The following is a 6,586-nucleotide window of genomic DNA, read 5'->3' as shown; positions in this document are numbered from 1 at the left end:
CCTTAAGGGTGTCCTTCTATTGTTGGCATTTAAGACAAACCACATAGAGAATCTGGCTGACTTTATGTGTCAAAGCAGTTCTGCTCTTCAGAAATAATGTCTCAAAATGGAGTCCTACTTGCACAATTGACTTCTTTAAGTCAGGACTACATCCAGTATCAAAGTAAGCAGACATGGGGCGTCGTGTGGTGCTCTGTATACGGTGGCTACAGACATTGACACATCCGTCCCGACTTCGAGGAACGTCCTCAGTTTGTTCATTGCATGTCTTTCCCACTTTCTCTCTTCCTGTTAGCTTACTTTCAATTACAGGCCAGTAGTGCCAAAAAATCTTTCAAAAAGAAAAAGAAAAATAGACAGACCTAGTTGCAGAAATACTAACCTGTGTTTGTTTGACCTTTTGGATTGTTTGTGTGTTGCTGCATGGGTGTGTGTGGGTGTATGTTGGCGAGCTTGCCATTGTTAGAGCGGTGACAATGGTTCTGGGCCTGCAGCACTGAAGAATAGCAAAAGACAGGAGGTCTGTCTGCAGCAGCACCTGACAGGCAGACAGACGGACAGACACAGTACCTAGCCTGCAGACAGTCCTCGACACGGCCGTAGCAGGTTCGATTCCAGTCCGGTGACTGTCTTTCCAACTTAATTTAATGAATTAAGTTGGATAAACTATTTTCTTTTTTCAGCGTACAATATCTTTGAAAAGCTAAAATAACATGTAAAAACATACACTTAAAATTATTTAAATTCAAGTTGTATTTGAAGTACGATGTGAGTGACAATGTCATTTTGGATCATTTGAGTTTTTTAGTTTGAAACAACTTAAAAGTTTGAGTTGACTTTCTGTAGAATTTAGTCAAAGACATTTGAATTATTTATTAGACAAAAATAAATGATTTAAGTAAGACTGACTTCAATTTGTCATGCTGAACACATTTAATGAAATAAGTTAGTAAATTGAGTTGGTCAATTTAACTCAACATTGAACTCAATTGTTTCAAGTTAAAATAAAAAGTTCCTTTAAGCTACTTTAAGTTAGTTAGATTTGTAACGCCTAAGTTAATTGAACACAAAAAAGTAAGCTGTCTTCACTAAACCTAAATAATTAAGTGAGATTAATGTAAATAACTCCATAAAATGAACTACGGCCAGAAACTCTTTTTAACGAAGCTAAGAACGGTGGTAAACAGCATAATGGAAAGGCGTTGCTGTGATGGAGCTTCTTAAAGAGACAGAGATCAATCTCAAGCCTCCAAACTGTGACATAAATTTCTCTTCACTTAAGTTTGATATTTTCAGCATTTTGAAACAACACAGGGTACGATGGTGAGTTTAACAGCTTAAACAACAATCTGTGAATGACTTTCTGATGGCAATCACAGAAAACAGGAGATGTGTGAAAATAATGAATGTTTGATTAACTTTTGTCAGGATTTTTTCTTTTTCTTATGGGGGAAACAAAAAAGGCAAACCAATCATATACATGAAATGCATCTGCAAAGTGGAGGAGGAGAAAGTAGAAACTCCCCAGAGACTAAAGCACCAGAGAGGAGGGAGGACAGAAACAAACATCTGCTGCAGGACAGGATCAGACCAGAGAGCTGCAGCCGTCTGAGGATGGAGATCCCAGACAGAACTGATCTCTGTTTCCCACATCTCCTCAACAGCTCCTGCAGGAAGCCCACACTCCACTGGGCTGAAGCCGTTCTGCTGAACTCTGTGCTGCTCTTCATCTCACTGATCACTGTAGTGCTCAACCTCCTCATCATCATCTCAGTCTCACACTTCAGGCAAACATCGACCTACAGTTTAAATTTTAGAAATGCTAAGCCATATTTATATGATAATTGAATGTATAATTACTATTTTGTCTCCCTCCAGGCAGCTCCACACTCCTACAAACATCCTCCTCCTCTCTCTGGGTGTTTCAGACTTTTTTGTTGGTCTCCTGCTGATGCCTTTTGAAATCTACAGATTTACATTCTGCTGGTTTCTTGGAGATGCCATGTGTGTTTTGTTTAGTTTTTTCATCTGTACCATTTTCTATGCTTCAATTTGGAACATAGCTTTGATATCAGTCGACCGATATGTAGCCATTTGTTACCCTCTGCATTATCCCACCAGAATTTCGTTGACGAGAGTCAGATACTGTGTTTGTCTGTGTTGGTTCTGTGCTTCTTCCTGCAGCTTTTTCTATGCAAAGGATGAACTGATTCAGCCTGGAAGGATAAATACCTGCGTTGGAGAATGTATACATTACATAAGTTATGCTGCAGGAACATTTGATCTAATTCTTAATTTCATACTTCCAGTAACAACCATCATAGTTCTGTATATGAGAGAATTTGTGGAGGCTGTGTCTCAGGCTCGTGCCATGCGCTCTCACATTACAGTCGCCACGTTTCATTCAGTGAAACCAGGAACAAAGTAATCAGAGTTAAAAGCAGCCAGGACTCTTGGGGTTCTAGTTGTTGTATATCTAATGTGTTACTGTCCATATTACTGTTACTCGTTAATTGATGTTAATCTAACCAGTACTTCATATGCATCGTTCTTTTTCTACCTCTTCTATTCCAACTCTTGTCTGAACCCTCTGATCTACGCCCTGTTCTACCCCTGGTTCAGAAAAGCTGTTAAAATCATTGTTACTTTACAGATACTGCAGCCTGGCTCACGTGAGGCCAAGCTGCTGTGAACACACTGCTGACTGACTGACATCTGAACAAGAAAGATTCATTATTGAATGTTTATTATTAGTCGTCTGCAAAGTTAACCCTTTTATTGTCTTGCGAGTCAAAACTGACCTGTTTACCTGTAGAAAAAAATACCCTAAACAATCTTTTTCTAGCTTGAAATTTAATAATTTTTCCTAATTTGACCCCATCATTAGAAAAAGTAGTACTTTGTTTTTGTTTATATTTCCTTGAGGGCTGTGCACCTCTGGGGTACAAGGATTGTCTTATGGGTCATTTTTGACCCGTGCATTATAAAAGCATTTAAGCACCAGAAAAAAACATTTCAAAGGCCATACACAAAGTCTCTCTAAGACATACACACACCACACATATCAAAGAAACTGGATTGATGTTTGACTTGAACTTGCATCTGACCTGCACCTGGCCTCTCAATCTGCAGCTAACCTCCCACATCACACAAGTTCCCAAACACAACAGAAAATAATCTCAGACATAATAAAAACAAATTGGACATAGAGGATATGAAGATATGCTGAATCTGAGTGCCACTAGTTGGCTCCTTGCTGAAGCCATGAGTAGACGTTTCACTGTTCAACAGGACCTACGTTTGCACATACTGCCCTACATGGGATCTCCAGCATAAGGTGTTGAACAAATTCTTGTGCTGACGATGTTAAACGTAGGAGCGTCTTCATACGGTGAAGAACATCTTCAAGTTATAAGTTCAATACCTTATGTTGAGCAGAAGATGTTCTTCAGCTTGTGTAGAACATCTCATATAATTATGAGACACAACACAACAGCTGGTGTTAAGTTGTTCACAAAATGAAGCTACATTTTGTTTTGTTGTGTTATGAGAGGTATTTTTATAATTCACTTCCTAAAAAACATATAAAGGAATGAACCGTTGACTAAAAAGTTCAAATTTTTCGACTTTTTGTTCCCTTTCAGTATATCCAATTCAGAAGTAGTGACTTCACATTTATATAATTGCAATAGTAAGCATTTACTATGTGAAAGAAAACTGCTACAACGCATGGTTTGTGTTAAAAAGAAAATAAGATCGTCTTTTTGTATTGTATAATAAAAATACACGATAAAAAGATTAATTAAATTGAGTTGAACTGATAAATAACAGACTGTTTCATCATGCCAAATAGATGTTGGATTTAAAATTCAATTAATTTGCTTTATTGTGGGGCTTTTGTTAGGGCGGGTCATTTTTAGCACATAGGACAAGGGGAGTAAACAGAATATTAGGATGGCACCAGAGTTAAATGAACTGCTTTGTATTTATAAATGAATAAACAAAAAGGTAGATGTTGCTTAGGGGAGTTGAGAACAAAAATAAATTAACTCTGTATGAAATACTATCTTTGATCTTTCATCTGCTTTAATATTATTTTAAATATTCAAAAAATTTATTTTTAAACTGTTCACAGCTCTATCATACATCTGATTATACATTTATTATTTTGTATCTGTGTTTTGACTTTGAGGTAGATATTAACTTTTAAAGTCATCTTAAGCTACATCATTTAACTAACACACATTAAAACATCAAGGTTTTGTTAAGTGAATGTTAATGAGAAACTTCAATTTGTTGTTTTTCATCAGAGTCACATATTTTTATTAAATTAATTCACAAAGTCTATAAGGGGGAACAAACTGCAGGCGACTTCTGCGACATTATTTTAAAGTTGTGAGCAGTAGTTTTGTGTCTACTGATAGTTTTGGGTGGATGCTCTTATTACTCTATGGCTTACTTCATGAACCACTGATGTATGTGCAAAGTTTGGTGACTTTTAGGATATATTTAGGGCTTTGAATAGACATTTTTTTTCTTTTTTTGTTGAAATTAACGCCATTCCTGCACACCTTCTTCATCACTGTAACAAACTCTGAGAACATTAAGTTGTTTCTCTAACACAAGACCAAGACTTTTAGGGTCCGAGACCAAGTCAAGACCAAGACCGAGGGACGTCGAGACCGAGTCAAGACCAAGACCAGCGCCCCACACTAAATGATACAATAAAATGGGAAATATGATCAAAATTATTTCTCAAACTGATCTGAAATATCCATAGTCCCATAGAAACACCTAGATATTAAATACTTAATGAATTTAACCAATATTAGAAGCAGAACAAACTTTTTGTTCTGCTTTGCTTCCATCTCTGTGCTATGATCCGTGGTGGTCTGGTGCCATGCCTAAAAAGATAATGCCCTGCTGTTTGTCCATGTTGCTCATGTCAGAAACCACCACTCTCTGTACCATTAAACATAGCAATTGAGGCAATGCCCTGACGGCAAATAACGCTCAACTATGAACACTGACCAAGGAGCAACAAGCAAGAAGTAACCAAACCACAAGACGCTCACCGTGACTGTTTTCACCCTCTCTCCCGCTACATGAAGCCAGATAGTCTGACACCATGGCACACAATGCAGCTGCCACTTTGAACAAAACAATCAAAGAGCAATGTGCATGCTCTGTGTGCTCTTTCGTTCTTGTTTTATTTATTTGTTAATTAAAAAATATCAATGTACATAATTAAATAAAATAATGATAGGTACTGCAGTGTATGCAGAGCATTACGCTTAGTAATATTTTCACAGTTGCGGTCTCGACTGGTCTTGAAATAAAATGCAGAGTCCTCAGCGCCCGAAACCGAGACCATCAAAAAATGGTCGAGACCAAGTGCAATAAAAAAAAGTGAATTTCAGAACATGCCTGTGTGTATTATTTCAAACTGAAGCTATCTTTGGATGTTTTTTTTAATCATCTTATGAATGTGGTTTGTCTAAATATCTGCAGTGAAATGTCTCTATTATAAAACTACCTGCACTTTGTAAATTCCAGACATAAAATAAAGTGATGTGTGTCTTAATTAGCCACTGAACCAACAGCTTACAAACATGTCACTGATTTACCTAAAACTTATGAAGCAGTCATGTATATAATTTACACCAAATCTGCTGTCAACCACAGTTAGTCTAAGACAAAACTGGAACCTGGTGAAAAAACAAGCTTCCAAATAGAATATCATAAACACAACAATCACTATAAAAATACCTTCTTACATTTGCTTTCCATACTTAATAAAAATTTAATTTTTATTCATTGAATGTAAAACTTGCTACAGTTTTTTCTGATAATTCTTCTCAAGTAATAAATTAGGACATAGGTTATAGAGGTCAAGGTAATATTACACATTCTAGAAATTATTAAGAGAGGAAAAATTCTTGAACTTTAAAAACCTTTTGACTCGTTAAATCCTCTCTTATGCCCGGGTTCAGAAAAATGCTGTGCGCAAAGACTGAGATCACGCAGAGATAACAGCGTCACAATAATCAGCATTTATTCAAGACAGCTTCATACTATCACCAGACAAACACATCACAAAACATCAGAAACCTCAGAGCACAAACAACACATGAATTTACCTGAGAGAGAAAAAGACAGGAAACGACAAACAAAAAGCAAAGACGTCTTTGGAGAAGTTGCAAGAGCAAAATCTAATGTGTTACTTCTGTGTAGAAAGTTTTATAGTAAAAGGCGTATTCTTATCTTTAATTATTCAAATCAGGCGTATCTTTGCTCATCCAACCAGGAGCTATCTCTGACCATCTATCTGAAGCCAGTAACTCCTGCCATGTTTACGGCTTTTCACAGATGAGTGTGAAAAGCTAGAACTTCTACTGTATTGTTTTCCCACAGACAAAAGGCAGTTCAAAAGATCCTAGCAAACCATCTGCTGGAACTACAGGTAAATTAAAGGTCAAAAAGTCAGAATACATTACTAATTTCAAAACCACAATTAAGGTATTTGAATCAAGACATGCTAAGTTTTAAAACTAGCTTATTTCAAATTTATTTTCTTAACAAAATG

General features: G+C 36.7%; 1 pseudogene; it reads left to right on the top strand.

The window, feature by feature from the left end:
* The first annotated feature begins 1,527 nt into the window (after positions 1 to 1,527).
* LOC106942522 (trace amine-associated receptor 13c-like) lies at positions 1,528 to 2,854 on the top strand (annotated as a pseudogene).
* Positions 2,855 to 6,586: the final 3,732 nt, after the last annotated feature.

This window comes from Poecilia latipinna, unplaced genomic scaffold, assembly GCF_001443285.1.
Source record: "Poecilia latipinna isolate Pla-1442-1.1 unplaced genomic scaffold, P_latipinna-1.0 Scaffold4343, whole genome shotgun sequence".
Taxonomy (NCBI): Eukaryota; Metazoa; Chordata; class Actinopteri; order Cyprinodontiformes; family Poeciliidae; genus Poecilia; species Poecilia latipinna.
Note: the sequence above shows the minus strand (reverse complement) of the source record. Positions and strands in the feature narration are given on the sequence as shown.